The following is a 16,021-nucleotide window of genomic DNA, read 5'->3' as shown; positions in this document are numbered from 1 at the left end:
GAGATGCCAATCAGATCGAATCCAACCTCAACATTATTGTGAACTACTATCGTTTCCAGAGGCCGTGTAATAGTGTTTTTTTTTTTTTTTTAAATAACTCCTAAAATAACTGATGGATTTTCATGATATCAAAGCATTGAGCGCTTCATACAATGGCCTAATTTTGGGAAATACTGTGCATTGCCAATTACGTTTCATTAACTTTTTTACTTCAGAAAATGAGGCTAAAGCCAGTCTTTGCCACCCACACATTCGCAAAAGTGATGACGTCCCTCAGTGACGTTGTCATAACGTTTCTTCCCCTGTACCTCCCATCCCCCGAATTGTTAAACGCCTGTTTAACTCCATAGAAATTGTCACATGACCTACCCCAGGCAATACGAAATTCTTTGTCAGTAAAAGTTCAGCATACCTGGTAATGTGATTCGTGACTTTAGACTTTACCTAAACACAAGACCAACGTTTTATATCTTACCCACTCACTTACATTGAAGATCAAGAATGAGACTTATGACAGGAGACGAAAGAAGCCATGCTAACCCTACACTTCGCACTTCAAGCGAGTGTTGGTAAAGCAATAGAAATATAGTTTTCTTTAGGTTAAGAGGTTGGACTCATTCTTCCATACAACACAGGTTACTCGATACATTAATTGTCAGGAAGAAAATGACAGAGAGCATTGTTTGATATAATTTATCATATCAATTTCACCAGAGAGAGTAGCCTGAATTCCTTAGAAGGTAGACTTCTAAAAGATGTTTCATATACGGCCATTGACATCGGCCATTTGATAAGTTTTGAAATCATATATATATATATATATATATATATATATATATATATATATATATATATGTGTGTGTGTGTGTGTGTGTGTGTGTGTTCATACATACATAAGATTTATTATATTTCAACCTATAGTTTTATATATTTATTTACGTTATAAGTACCAGTACCTATTTTTGTTACTTAAAAGGTATGAGACAAATATCATTGCGACTTTGTCAATGGAATTACACCAGACTTCAATTAATGAACCAATCAACCTTACTTTGAGAAATCCATTGACATTGTCTACATGCCAAGCTGATATACTCGTATCAAAGTATTCATTAGCTTTGCTTTTCCAAAATAATGTTATCACCAATTGCTGCAAACCATAGATTTATGAGGGATGAAAAAAAAAAAACAAGAAATGGACACTTATACATTTTACTCATCATCACTCTCAAGGAAAAAAAATGTTTTCTATTTCTACTAATGTTTTCATTTTTTTTTTATTCTATTTTATTTTTTAGTCGCAAATCTAAAATTTGTAGGAGTATGAGTAGAATATCTCTCGGTGCGATTCCACACCCCTGTTTTAAACCTCTTCTATTATATTTGATAATTTGTGTTAACCATCTAATCATTATCTACCACCATAAAACATTTTATTGCTCTTCCGGCTCATTTTATATGTGCAGTACACAGTCTTTCCTAACAGGGATTTACTCGGTAGCCTAATAACAATGGGAACGAAGGAAAGAAGGCAAGAAGGAAGGGGGGGGGGGGAGTACTAGGATAGCCATAGGTGTAAACACCGAAGGAGGGTTGGGGGAACCTCTGCGTCACAGTTACGTGATTAAGTAACACTTCTTCGAAACGCTCTGAAGGAAGGGAAGAAGTTCCTCTTTTTTCTAAGAGTAAACGGGTTAATTAAGCACATCTGTCAATTCATTGTACCACCAAAAATTAGGCCAATGTTTGAAACATTCATTGCTGTAGTTTCATGGAAATTCATAAGCCGGTTTGTTAGATATTTGGGAAAAACACTATTACACGGCCTCTGGAAACGATAGTACATCTGCTTATAATGAAAGAAATCACGGTTAGAGCAACGTGTTTTCTCATTATTCGGAAGACACCTGTGAGCATGGACCTGTTAATTCCTCATTAAAGCAACACCATTGAATAAATGCCGTTATAATCAAAATTGTAATTACAGTAACACATCACCACTCCGCTATTCCAATGCAAAAATCATAATTATCATTCGTTTTCATTCGTGTGCTAAGTCTATAGGATATAGACACTATTCTATTAATTTCTCTTCCTCTTGTTTTATTAAAGTTTTTATAATATATGTAGGAGATATTTATTCTGATGTTGTTACTCTTCCTAAGATATTTATTTTTTTTCTTGTTTCGTTTCCTCACTGGGCTATTTTCCCTGTTGGAGACCCTGGGCTTATAGCATTCTGCTTTCCCAACTAGGGTTGTAGTTTAGCAATTAATAATGATAATAATAATAATAATAATAATAATAATAATAATAATAATAATAATAATATAGACCTTGTTTTGTAGGCCTTGGTTTCGACAGTCTTATTTTGAATTAGGCCATAATGCAGATCCCATTTGTTTTTATACTAATCTATATTTGATAAAACTCTTACTTGTATTGGTGTTTATTCTGTTATGATTTTGCAGGAAGTCCTTTAGATTTTCTTCTTATTTTGTCCTTGTTGTAAGAAACCTCATTACATACATTTTAAACTGAATTCGTGCTTTAGTAGGTAGACAAAGGGGGTTCATTTATGGAGAAAGTAACCATGCCCTTTGGTGAAGTGGTAGCTATTAATTTGACCTTGACCTTCCAAAATTTAATTATTTTCAGCTTTTTATATAACAGTTAATCCCTGCAATTAAAATTATGGCCAGGAAGCTGTACACAAACACACAAACGGGGTGTAAAACATAACCTCCTTCCAACTTCGTTAGCGGGGGTCAAAATGGGGTAATAGACTGCGTTTGATTTGATATAACAATTCCCATTCAAAAGCAATCCTCAGTGGAGTATATCGTGGGAACAATGTTGATTGTATGTTCCTGGTGCTGTGTAATACTTAAAATTTCTTCTTAGACGCTGTGTAATTGTGTTTGTATGTAAAATATACGAATTTCAGGAGTTGTTTGTTTCTGTGAGAAACAAAATATTTTCAAAGAGTGATTTTTACGATATACGTTAATGGGTTATAAAATTCTCAATAGGTTTTCTTTACTCATCCTCACTATTTAATGGAGTGTCTTAAATCTATCCTTATATGACATTTTCATCTTGTACTTGGGTTAAGGATAAATTCATTGATTTTGTAAAAAATTAGTAGTACTGTCTTTAATGAGCATAATCTCTCTCTCTCTCTCTCTCTCTCTCTCTCTCTCTCTCTCTCTCTCTCTCTCTCTCTCTCTCTCTCTCTCTCTCTCTCATAGGATTCTTTTCCCAAAGCAAAATCGACTGTTTATCTCATTCATGATCAATACTGAAAATAATTCTTATATAACATCAAAACGCTCTAATACGATTGCCTTCTTAAGTCCTGGGCTAATTGGTACTCCCAATGTTATTGCACTCGTTAAAGTACTGTGGTTTTTTTTTCTCAGCCAATCAGGAGCCGTCTCCCCAGTTTTGTTTGACTGAAATGATTTGGACTCTCGTGATTGGCTTAAAATCAGTTGAGAGAAGTTACCGGTGAAACTCAAAACTGACTTTGGAAGTCTGTACAACTTCCCGCAGTTTGGTCTGCGGTGTCGGTTGGTGAACATCAGAATCTTCTATAATACCAAGATTTTAAAAGTGTTGAAACCACAATGGTTTTTTAAATGGCTTTGACGAAAGTTTTGCACTTTTAAGAAAGCCTCATTCTTTAGATCAAACAGGTAAGGAATTTATGGTTTCAGTTTTTTCTATTTGATATGTATCTCAATGCGTGGTTTTTCTTTTTTTTTATTCGTACTAAGAACCAAGGAAGATTTTTAGTTGGCCAATTCTCCTGAGTCCAAAGGTAGTCTTTTTTTTTTTTTTTTTTTTTTTTTTTTGAGTATGATTTTACTCGCAAATTTCGACCTACACCTGTTTTAATTGGCCACTTTAAATTGAAGGAACCGTTAGTTCCTTTGCTTGCTTTGCTTCAAGGACTGCTTTTCAGGTCCTATACTGTTTCCTAATTGATGTACTATACTATACTAGATCTAAGAATTGCTGGATGTAAGAAAACTTTTGAATGGTCGGCATTAATTTTTGTAGGTACTTATCTGACCACCCAGTCCCTTAATTCATACGTTGCGGTAGTATGTCAGTTTTTTTTTAGTCACTCCACTTTGATTATAATTCAAAAGATAATTTACCATTTTGTTATACATCGAAACTAAGATTTACTTTTCTTAGTTTATAACTACCAGATAGCAAGAGGTAATTCGAAATCGGTTATAAGACCTAGTGGAAATTTAAAGTTTTGAATAACTAAAATCATATACTTTTGATATTTTAGTTGATTTGACCCCTCTTTGCTTTGTGGTTAAGCACACTGTACTGTCAGTTATGTTATCATAGTGAGGAGTTTTTTCCTACATAAATTAAATATTTAGTGCGACTTGTTACGTAGTTTATTATGAGGAAAATATGCCCCACAGGAACATTTTAGCTCAATGTTAACCTTGAATGCAGCTTTGAAGTGAACCGTACTTGCATATATTAACCCCCTTTTCTAAGGTTTTTTTTTTTTCATGCCTATCCTAATACTAAGCTATTTCACTAATTTCTTTAGACCTCACGAGTTTTCGCAGATAGCGTTGATAGTCAAGAAAAATTTTAAGTCATTAATTCTGTTCATAAAGCAACCGCTACGCTATGTGCGATATTGAAAAATAAGTCATGCTTTGCATAGTGGGGTCTTGTGCGCCATCAGTTTCTTGAAATTTTCAATCTTCATATTTTATTACTTACGCCAACAAATTTGGGAGATTGTTGCTGCCCCCCCCCCCCCCCCGCGCCGCTTTTGTCTGTTTGCTTATTTGTGAACTTCCTGGTCACAATCTTAGTGGTGAAACTTTCAGGGATTGTGATGAGACGTCGTAGTGATTATTAATTTTGAAAGTCCTAGGTCAAAGGTAATGGTCGAGCAAAAGGTCGACCAAATTTAACCCTAACCTTAACCCCAAGTTCGCACATTGTCAGACTTCAATACGCCTACGTTTTAAATCCTTTCTGAGAAAGGCAAGCTGGTTTCGAGAAATAAGCTGCCGTGTCGTCTGTCTGCACTGTGGTTTTTTCACTTTTTTTTTAATGCTTTCCTGTAAGCCATTCCGGTTACTGCTTGCTCTTTCGCGAACTGTCGTTTTCATGTGACCATAGAATATTAGTAAAGAATTTTATTGCGACTATACATTTTTTATTAAAGATTCATCAGAATAAAACTTTTCGTGGACTATGGATTTCAGTGTAGTTCTACTGTCCTGTAGTATAGTGATTGAAAATTTACCGAAAGTGTAATACGTATGTCTTGTAATGGCCTATTTAGTCTTGACGAAAGTGGCTTGCGGCCATTAAAGCGTTGTCAGAAATGTTCACAGCAAAATTAAAGCATTGTCAGAAATGTGTTCACAGCAAAATTAAAGCGTTGTCAGAAATGTTCACAGCAAAATGCAGTGGTTTAAAAATATTAAAATTTCTTTTCAGTTATTTGAAAGACCAGACAAGTCTAGATATGAAAAGTACTTAGTGTTATTTAAACAACTTTTCCAATTGCTTTAAAATTATTGCGTTCATGAAAATAACTATTTTTTTTAACTAGTTTAATGCCCTAGAAAATCTCATAAGCCTAATAAAATTAGTATTTTTTTTAACTTTTAAATCTACATTTTTTTCTTAAATTGGGCAAAAAACATTATCCAAGGTCGAACACTTGAAGAATTGCGTTTTGAATGATATTAAAAATATTTCAGCCACTGAAATGTTAATTCATAGAATGTAGAAACTGATTGGCGGAAATTGGGCCACGTGGAAATTATTTAAAAGAAAAAATTAGAACAATTTGCAATTGCAAGTCTCTTAAACGTAAGGGTGTTATTTTATTTGTGGACATTAATAATGTAGCGTATTTTAACTTAGTTCACTATGCTAAGGAAGTGTTTTGTAGTATTTCTGTATAATATTGTCGCAAATGCATAGTTCTTATAAAAATCTAGGTAGAAGCTTCGTAAATCTCACTTAGTAGGTGGTAAATTTTTCTCGATGCGTAGGTATAGTGTTGCCAGGTGGGTTAGTGTAAAAATCCCCAAAACTCATGATAAAAAATCCCCGAAACAACCAAAAAATTCCCATTTTCACAAATATATTTTCTTCTGATCACGTAGGCTTTACTAATATAGAAATCATTCACTATACTTCATATATAAGTGCAAGCAAACTAATTGCAATAATATAAGTTTACTAATCTTTTTTTCTTCATAGAAATACCATTTGTGCCATGTAATTCACTACAAAATTACCGAAATTTGTACAGAATATCTCCATCAGATATCCAAAATTCCCAAATATAGGGGTAAATTCCCATATCTGGCAACACTGGGTATAGAACTAATCTGTTTTGGTTGTTGACTCCACCTTTCAACTTCTGTTATTGTAAGTAATTTTATGAAGTCTTAATATTTGCCTACAACACCAATCATCAGTATCCTGAGTTTATTTATTTATCGACAACTACTCAAATCAGCCGTTTCATCTCTTGTGGCTTAACTCCTATTGATTTCAGCCAATAAACTTTTTTTGGAATTACGTAATACTTATGACGTTTTGCCATTCGAAGACAGGTGCTTCAGGCCTAGTGTTGCCAGATGGGTTAGTCTAAAGATCCCCCACCCCCCCCCCAAAAAAAAAAAAAAAAAAAAAAAACTCCAAACCAACGCAAAAATCCCCAATTTCCACAAACATATTTTCTTCCGATCCTGTAGGCTTTACTATTATAGAAATTACTCTCTAAACTTCATATAAGTGTAAGCAAATTGGTATAGAATATCCCCATCAGACACCCAAAAATTCCAAAATCTAGGGATTAATAGGCATATCTGGCAACACTGTTCAGTCCACTGTTGACTGTTTCGACAAACGGCTGATCTACAACTGCCATCCACAAACACACCTTATTCTCTCCAAAATACTATGGTTTGGTTGGTCCGCGTTAATTATATGACGTCAATTGTCACACTTTATGTAAATGGCTGTCAATTTATGACGTTTTCATTGTTAACCAATCGGAAAACAATACGGTTCCAACAGACCAAAGATTTTTTTCCGGCCTCAGTTTAAAGGTATGGATAGTGAAATTCAGTTGTGTGACTCTTTTGAGCTCGATTATTTTTGGGTAACTCGCATATCATGGTGGTGCTTATCCCGAACATGCATACTTACTTTTACTTTTACTTTTAGAGGTTTATTTCTCGCCCTCCATCAAACACTAAAGGTCTGTTCAGGCGGGCCTTGGTGTATGAAAAAATAATTCCTTTCCAGTTTATATTTTGCTCTGTATCGTTCAGTTATTTCGCTAGCATTTGTATTCAGGCTTAATAGTTTTCAGGTCACTATTATAACACTTTCTAAAAAGATGATATTTTCCGTCAACATTCTGTGCTACCTTTTAGTGTTCAGTGTCCTAAGTGTCAGAAACCATTACTTTTTAGGGAAGATTAGCACATTTGGTATTGTAGTTCTACTGTGATGATTGCTAAAACAAAGAAACGCCGGCGATGTGGGTATCAGATTATAAAGGTACCTTTTTAGATGGTACTCATCTTCTTGCTTGGAATCTATTATTATTTATTAATCATTGGGTCAATAGATTGTGGAACCATCATATTGTAATAGATTCTCTTAAAATTAGAGCAAGCAGTGTTGATTGGCGTATTTTTTGTGGAGAAGTTGCTTAATATTTTGATAACCAAGAACCAATTTTTGGTGATAGTGTTGACATAGAAATAGATGAATCTCATTTTGGCAGATATATTCAGTGACAGATTAGGTCAGAAAATTAAGGTTAGGTTAGTGCACAACTAAATTTACATTGTGACGGGCAATAACTCGTCATATAGTGCATTTGTATGCCATTTTCTCATGTAAAATTCTTGGCTCGGGTTTTCCCATTTCCAGTGTTTTTATGTATTTCGAATACCTGTATACCGGTCCATTTTTATGGTAGTTTTATTTAGGTTTTTTCCTCCATTTTGCCCTGTTTTACCTACTTTGTCTTCCCCACCTAAAACCACGCTTCCCAAGGAGGTTCCCCCAGATTGTTATCTATATGGGGAGGGGTGGTGGAAGGATAAGTATTCATTTGCGATGGAAATAAACTTAAAAATCAATCAAATCACATCATAATACAACAGAAAAACCTATATTTTATGTTGAAAGCTATTAATGTCCATAAGTAAAATACCAACGTAAGATTGTAACAGCTTGAACTATTGAAATTTAAAGTTGCAAGGAATAGCCACAGCCCCCTGAATTTCAGGGTAACCTGGGCAAAGAGGAAATATCCTATTGATTAGAGTATATTTACTTAGAATTTAGATTAATTTTAGTTTTGTGCTTTACTCGAAATTAGTGTTCTTCGCATGATGGCAAATTTATCATGAATTCTTGATTTCATAAATGGTTCTACCAGGAAGCTAAATCACCCGGGTTAATTTTTTTTTTTACTGTACTCCATTTGTTTATTTTTTAATTAATGGGTAGAAAAAGTAGTATTTGGGGATTTAAGATTTAATCCAAAACCACTTCCGTTATGAACTCTTTAATTATATATTAAATATTAGTTGTACTTTTACGCGCAAGATCACTAAGAAAAGGAGATCGAGGTAACCATGATCCAAAGAATAATTTTTATTTTTGAGGACACTGTTAAAAGTTTTAGGAGACTAGTAAATTTTGAAATAAAAGGTATATAGTCATATTTTATACATCCAAAGAACTCGACGCTAACAACCCATATGGAAAATGTACTGATTATTTGCTAAATTACTGAATTATGCACCAGAAAGTCAAATATTTCGATCGTAAGGCTGCTTGTAAACGATTGTAAAAGATTGAAAAGCTCCGCAAATTTATGGCTAAAATTATTTTGGGGTTTTTGCACACTATTATAGGGTTGCTGATGGAGAGATGTGCTTTTGAGAGATCTTACAACTCTTGATAACGTTCATATGTTCTTTATAACCAGTTATGTTTCTGTAAATGATTTACTCTTTCAAGCTTATCTAAGAGAGAGTAGAAAGTGGGGTCATATAAAATCCTTAAACATGACACGCATTTGCAGTAAATAATCAGATACGTAACTTGGATCAGCTTTGATATATCTGCAATATAGATTATCCTTGGACTTGATAACGCTAAAGATGTAAGATAAGCAAAAAGTGCCAGACAAAATTCTTAACGCGTTAACCTAGTGATATATTTTTCTTAACAGGTGGGACATGATTAATGTTGAAGCAGTTAAGAGGAAGGAAGAACTAGAGATTTCTGGAGTTTCCTGAGGAAAATTACCATTTTAGCACTTGTTTCCCGAGGGAAATTTTGTGGATACTTGCCTAAACGACAATGGAAACTCCTAAGGTAAGAAGGTTCAAAATTAGGTTACCTTGTAAGAGTAATATGAATTCAAAGTACTAGTAGGATATACAAAATGGTAAATAACCCAAATGGTAAATGTGTAGGAGAGCTCCGCGGAAGATCTTGAAGAATTTAAACACCTACAATTCACTATTATATCATATAGAACGCTTATATAATAGTCAATATATGAGCAGCTTCTATTTAACGAAGATATTCGTGTGTATAGTTATGTTTCACTTGGATTTTTTCTAAGTGTTTGTTTTTGTTTACTGTGTGATGTCTTGGCTAAAATGAGCTGTTTCACCCCCTTACTGCGTATGGCAGACTAGTTCTCATTGCTATTCTAACCAATAACAGGTGTTTTCTTGACGTCACACTGTTTGAAAACCAATCATGGCGGTTTTTACAAATCTAGCCAATGCTGACACTTATTACTTCACTTATCCCTGCTATTTTTCCACCAGTTACCACAGTTTACGTGAAGTTCCGCGGAGGAATATTTTTGCACGTCTCGGATCTCCCTTCAAACTGAAAAGCTCATTTTGCCGTGAAGTATGGAGCAATTAGCAGGACCTTCATCCCGTTCCGACTGTCACTTGTGACAATTGCTTTATTTCTTATGGGGATTTTTGTGTACATTATTCAGGGAAAGTTGATTTGCTAATTGCATTTGCTCAACGTCATGGTTTGATATTGGCAGAGAAAAGTGCCCTAATTGTGAAAATGTGTGCCGTATAGATTACAACAAATTAGCATTCCGGTGTGATCGTAGTGTGGTTACTCGTGGGAAAAGGAAGAGGAGGTGCAATTTTTTCGTGTCTTGTTTCAAAGGTACATGGTTTGGAAACGCAAAGTTAGATATTGAGACTAATTTGAAGTTTGTGTTCCTTTTTTTGCAAAAGGCGTTTTAATTTGAATTTGTTTCGTTTGAACTGAAACTCAATAATCACACTATCGTTGATTGGTGTTTGTTTTGCCGTGAGGTGCTTATTTCTTGGGGTCTGAGACGTTCCTGAAAATTACTGTGGCCTTAAGGGGAGGTCGCAGGGGGGGCACCCCCCCCCCCCCCCCGGTAGGCCTAGGTAGGGGTACAGGGCCCCATAGGCTAGGTTAGGTGGGTGTCTTAGGTTCGGTGGTGCCCTGAAAATTACTGTGGCCTTAAGGGGGGGTCGCAGGGGGGGCGGAGCCGCCGCCCCCCCCCCCCCCCCCCCCCCCGCCCCCCCCGGTAGGCCTAGGTAGGGGTACATGGCCCCCAGGGTAGGGTAGGTAGTTGTATTAGGTTCGGTAGTGCCCCGAAAAATCACTTTTCTCCTCCTCCCCCCACCCAAAAACCCCGCTTCCCACTGGGGTCCCCCATAATTGTAGTAGTAGGTTTATGCTTACATTTTCTGTGTAAGAGTTAGGTGGTTGTAGGAGGATTATCTCACAGTTTCAAGGTAACTGTAGCTCTAATTTACTGTTTTCTTTCGTTTTCTACTTTTAGAAACTTTTAAATCGAGCGCGGAGGTCTCCTACACAATTACCACCCAAATTACTCTTTTATTACTGGTTTATGCTAGAATTTAGCATACTTAGTGTTAAACTGGTGGTTGTGAGTTAATTGGTTTCAATGGGCTGTTCCAAAAGATCATTGGACTATTACTTGTTTTGGGTTTAAATCTAACCTTCCACTGAAGTCGAATGAACTACTTCTCGGGCGGGTCCATATCAATCGTCTAAGGAAACTTTTTCATTATAACTTATACAATTCTTTGATAGTAGCGTCTTCCAAATCATATGATCTTGTGAAAAGTAATGTCTTTAGTTTCTTCCTTAATTCAATTGCTTCCTTTAGGTCCTTCATTTCAGTTGGCAGTTTATTATGTCTAGGCGCACAGTAGCTAAAAGCCCTTTCACCAAATTTACTATTTGTTCTTGGTTCAGATAGCCTATGTTTGTCACTCATGTGTCTTATGTATTCAATTCTCTCCCTTACCGGCAGCCAGTGTAATTTCATTAGTGCAGGGGCAACTCTTTCCCTATTGTGTAGTCCTTTTATTAATCTAGCGGCTCTGTTTTGGACTCTGAATTTTCTTCAGCTGATAATTTGCTAAGCCATAGAACAGTGAGTTGCAGTTATCAATTCTTGAAAATATGTGGTGATTAATGAGTATGGCCATAGATTTTTCATTCAAGTATTTAATAAATGCTATGTTTCTAATATGATAGTTGAATATTTTTTTATTGGTAGAAACGATAGTAAATCCTCGTCCAAAAGTAACGCGTTGTGACATTAAATAGAGTAAGTTACTATAGTAAGAAAATTTTTTTTTTTCCTTTATGAAGGATCGAGTTAAGTCAGTAAAGGACACCAGTATAGGTTACTCGAGAATAGGATTTGAGTGTATATAATATTGCTTTATTAGTTTATAATTGGTTAAATGGCAAAATTTATGCTATGGCTACCCAATGCCTGTCTGGTCCATGGAATAGTCAGAGGAAGAACTGACAATTACTTTGAACCAGATTTTTTATACACTCCAGTGGGCCGAGTGCTTAATCTATCTAACTTTGCTACTGATTTTGCATGAGATAGTACTTTATATAAGCTAAGCTAATGTCAGCAGCAAGCCATTCAGTTTAGTTGTAGTTTGTGGTACATAGGAATGCCATCTAAATCTTGGAAGTATCCTTAAGTGGTTCATAAAAACCGTGGGCTGTTAATTTTTTGTGTATTTGAGTATACAAAGATCAAAGTAAAATACACGTTTAGGCATGATTGGTTATCAAATTTAGAGAATAAAATTTTTCTAAAGTGAACTATTGGTTATTCATTGCAATGAGAAGGGCTTGTAATCTAGTAAATGGTCAGTTTGGTGAAATGGTCCCACGGTTCCTGCAAGTTAAGCAGGTAATTAACTGAAATGTCCATAGCAAAATGCAGTGGATTAAAAACATATAAAAGTTCTTTTCAGTTAATTGATAGACTAGAAAAGTTTAGATATGAAAATAACTAGGCTAAAAAGTACTTTTATATTTCTCTAATTTACTCAACAGAATAGTTAGTGATATTTCAATAGCTTTTCCAATTGCTTTAAAATTATTTCCTTGATGAAAATAGCCACTATTTTAATTAGTTTTATGCCCTAGAAAATCTCAAATCTGTGCAGTTGGCTGCCATAATTGGAGGTGACGGGTTTGGCGACATGACGACTGAAGACGTCGACGAGTTGTTGGACTGCCATTCCCAGCCCCTAACTGACGCAGACCTCGAAGACCTGACGAAATCGGCAAGCGAAGAAGAGAGTGAAACCCAGGAAGAGACCCAAGAAAATGTCGAAGAAACGGGCTTAACACTAGAACGGCTTGCCAAGGTCTGCAACCATATAAAGGAGGTGAAAGAAATGTTGCAAGAGTGGGACGAGGATATGGTTCGGTCGATGCAATTCTGCAACAAGGTTGATGACATAATGACTCCCTACAAGATGCTCTTAGATCGAAAAAAGAAGCAGCGGCAACAGCTTCCGATCACAATGTTCTTCCAGCCTCGCAAAAAAGGGCCAGTTCCTCCTGCTACTACGCCTTCGGAAGAAATTGAAGTTGTTGAAGAGGTGTCCCAGGAAAAGACACCTCCGTCTGAAGAGACGTAAAATACTACCTGGCTGCACAGTAGAACACATCATCAGCTTCATCATCATCATTTCTACTGTGCAACAAATTCATCGCCATCATCATTCAAGTTTTTCTTGAACTTCTTTCGTGGTGAGTACAGTAACAATCTGTATTTTTTACTTTAATATTCTAACATTCTAATATTTGTGCCTGTTTTATAGTTTAGTACTGTATGCATTAAGTTAAAGGGAAGGTTTTAAAAGTACATGTTGTAACCTATCATATTTTTTTTGTTTAAAATTTACATTTACGTACGTGAAACAATCTCTCTCTCTCTCTCTCTCTCTCTCTCTCTCTCTCTCTCTCTCTCTCTCTCTCTCTCTCTCTCTCTCTCTCTCTCGTAAATTGTTTTCCTGCTTTGCTACGTACAGTACGTACTGTATGATTTTATATAGATACGGTAAATTATATTTGTACTAATAACATATTTTGTAAATGCTTTTACTGTAAATATCATTATTTATCACTTTCATCATGCGCGTTAAATGCCTTCTTTGTTCTGAGCGTACAGTACTTTGTGACGCCGTCGTTTCAGGCGGCGTCATAAAGAAAAATTTCATTTGGAAGTCCTAAGAAAAATTAAGTAAAACATTGGTAATAAAAAAATCAACATACTGTATAATCAATATAATCGATGCAAAAACTAACCTATACATATATGTGTACACTAAATGAGTTTGTTTCTTCATTATGATCAGAGATGAACGTAAACAAAACATTGGTTGCCATTTTCTATCGTGCTTTTTAGGCGTTTAGGAAACGCATGATATAAAATCGCCTTTAATATTTGTGCCTGTTTTAGTTTAGGGTGCTGTAGTACATGCATTAAGTGTTCTGTACATTAAAGGGTAGTTTGTTAACAGTACTACGTACAAGGGAAGGTTTTAAAAGTCCGAATATACATGTTAAATAAATAGTTAAATATGATGTCACTACTTTGCGGATTTTCACCTATCGCGGCCGGGTCTGGAACCTATCTACCGCGATAAACGAGGGTTCACTGTAGCCACATACAGTATATGGAAGAAATTAGTCATAACTATACCCAATAAACATCTGATTAAATTTGCAAATTTACGTAATTACCGGTTATGGAAATTTAGATTAAATTGCCGATACTCTTTATGATTAATGCTTTTACTATTGTAACTGTATTTTGTTTTATCTCTTGACTGTAATCAGCAGCTTTTCATACGACGGTAACTAATAAGATGAAGAATAAACTAATCCTTAGAACTAGTCTGTTAGTTTGTTATAATTTTATTCGAATAGATATTCAAATATCACATCTTAAATGAATTGAATAAGAGATTGAAGCAAGTCATCATGCCAACACAGGTTAGAGCTTTTAAGAGACCTTAGTTTATTACTGGGAAATCCCTGTCTGAAAGATAAAAAGGTATTAGCCTAGACATTATACTGTATTAAAATATTTGCCATTTGTATTTTGACGACTTTTTTTTTACTGTACTCCATTTATTTTTTTTAAAAATTAATCTGTAAAGTAGGATTTGGGGATTTAAGATTTAATAAAAAAACACTTCCGTTATGAACTCTTTAATTGTATATTGGATATTAATTGTACTTTTACGCGAGAGATCACTAACAGATAGAAAAGGAGATAGAGCTAACAATGATCCAAAGAATAATTTTTATTTTTGAGGACACTCGATGTTAAAAGTTTTAGGAGACCAGTAAATTTTGAAATAAAAGGTACGTCATAGTTTAAACATCTTCGGAACTCGATCCTAACAACCCATGTTGAAAGTACTGGGTATTTGATAAATTACTGAATTATGCACCAGAAAGTAAAATATTTTGGTCGTAGGGCTGCTTGTAATAGATTGTTAAAGATTGAAAAGCTTTGCAAATTTATCGCTAAAATTGTTTGGTTGTTTTTGCACACTATTATAGGGTTGCTAATTTTGAGAGATCTTAAAACTCTTGATAACGTTAGCATGTTCTTCATAACCACTTATGTCTATATAAATGATTTACTTTTTCAAGCTTATCTAAGAGAAAGTAGAAAGTGGGGTCAAATAAAATCCTTAAACATGACACGCATTTGCAGTAAGTAATCAGATACGTAACTTGGATCAGCTTTGATAGATCTGCATTGTAGATTAGCTTTGGACTTGATAACGCTAAAGACGTAAGATAAGCAAAAAGTGCCAGACAAAATTCTTGAACGCGTTAACCTAGTGATATATTTTTCTTTACAGGTGGGACATGATTAATGTTCAAGCAGTTAAGAGGAAGGAAGAACTAAGAGATCTCTGGTGTTTCCTGAGGAAAATTACCATTTTAGCACTTTTTTTTCCCCGAGGGAAATTTTTCTGAAACCTGCCTAAACGACGCTGGAAACTCCTAAGGTAAGAAGGTTCAAAATAAGGTTACCTTGTAAGAGTAATTTGAGTTCAAAGTACTAATAGGATATAAAAGATGGTAAATAACCCAAATTACTCTTATTTTATTACTGGTTTATGCTATAATTTAGCATACTTAGTGTTAAACTGATGGTTGTGAATTAAATTGGTTTCAATGGGCTCTTCCAAGTGAAGATAGGACTATTAATGTTGAATATTTTTTTATTGGTAGAAACAATAGTAATTCCTCATCTAAAAGTAGCTCATTCTAACTTTAAATATAGAGTAAGTTACTGTAGTAAGAAAAATGTTTTTCCTTTATGAAGGATCGAGTTAAGCCAGTAAAGGACACCAGTATAGGTTACTCGAGAATAGGATTTGAGTGTATTATATAATATTGCTTTATTAGTTTATAATTGGTCAAATGGCAAAATTTAAGTGATGGCTACCCAATGCCTGTCTGGTCCGTGGAATGGTCACTGAGGAAGAACTGACAATTACCTTGAACCAGATTTTTTTTATACACTCCAGTGGGCCAAGTGCTTAAACTATCTAACTTTGCTACTGATTTTGCATGAGAT

The 16,021-nt window shown here is 35.0% G+C and overlaps 1 long non-coding RNA gene across 3 annotated transcripts in view; it reads left to right on the top strand.

Annotated features, from left to right (window-relative positions):
• Positions 1 to 3,427: 3,427 nt before the first annotated feature.
• The window catches only part of LOC137629714 (uncharacterized), a 30,606-nt gene continuing 18,012 nt past the window's right edge, over positions 3,428 to 16,021 (top strand). Inside the window, exons 1-3 of one of the 3 annotated variants that reach the window (XR_011041587.1) lie at positions 3,428 to 3,698; positions 9,278 to 9,423; positions 15,297 to 15,446. This is a non-coding gene — a long non-coding RNA (uncharacterized lncRNA). The remainder of the gene's footprint in view (positions 3,699 to 9,277; positions 9,424 to 15,296; positions 15,447 to 16,021) is intronic. The other 2 variants (XR_011041589.1, XR_011041588.1) reach the window with 2 other exon arrangements.

Source organism: Palaemon carinicauda, chromosome 37 (assembly GCF_036898095.1).
Source record: "Palaemon carinicauda isolate YSFRI2023 chromosome 37, ASM3689809v2, whole genome shotgun sequence".
In the NCBI taxonomy this organism is placed as follows: Eukaryota; Metazoa; Arthropoda; class Malacostraca; order Decapoda; family Palaemonidae; genus Palaemon; species Palaemon carinicauda.
The sequence above is the reverse complement of the archived record's forward strand: the minus strand, read 5'-3'. Positions and strand labels throughout refer to the sequence as shown.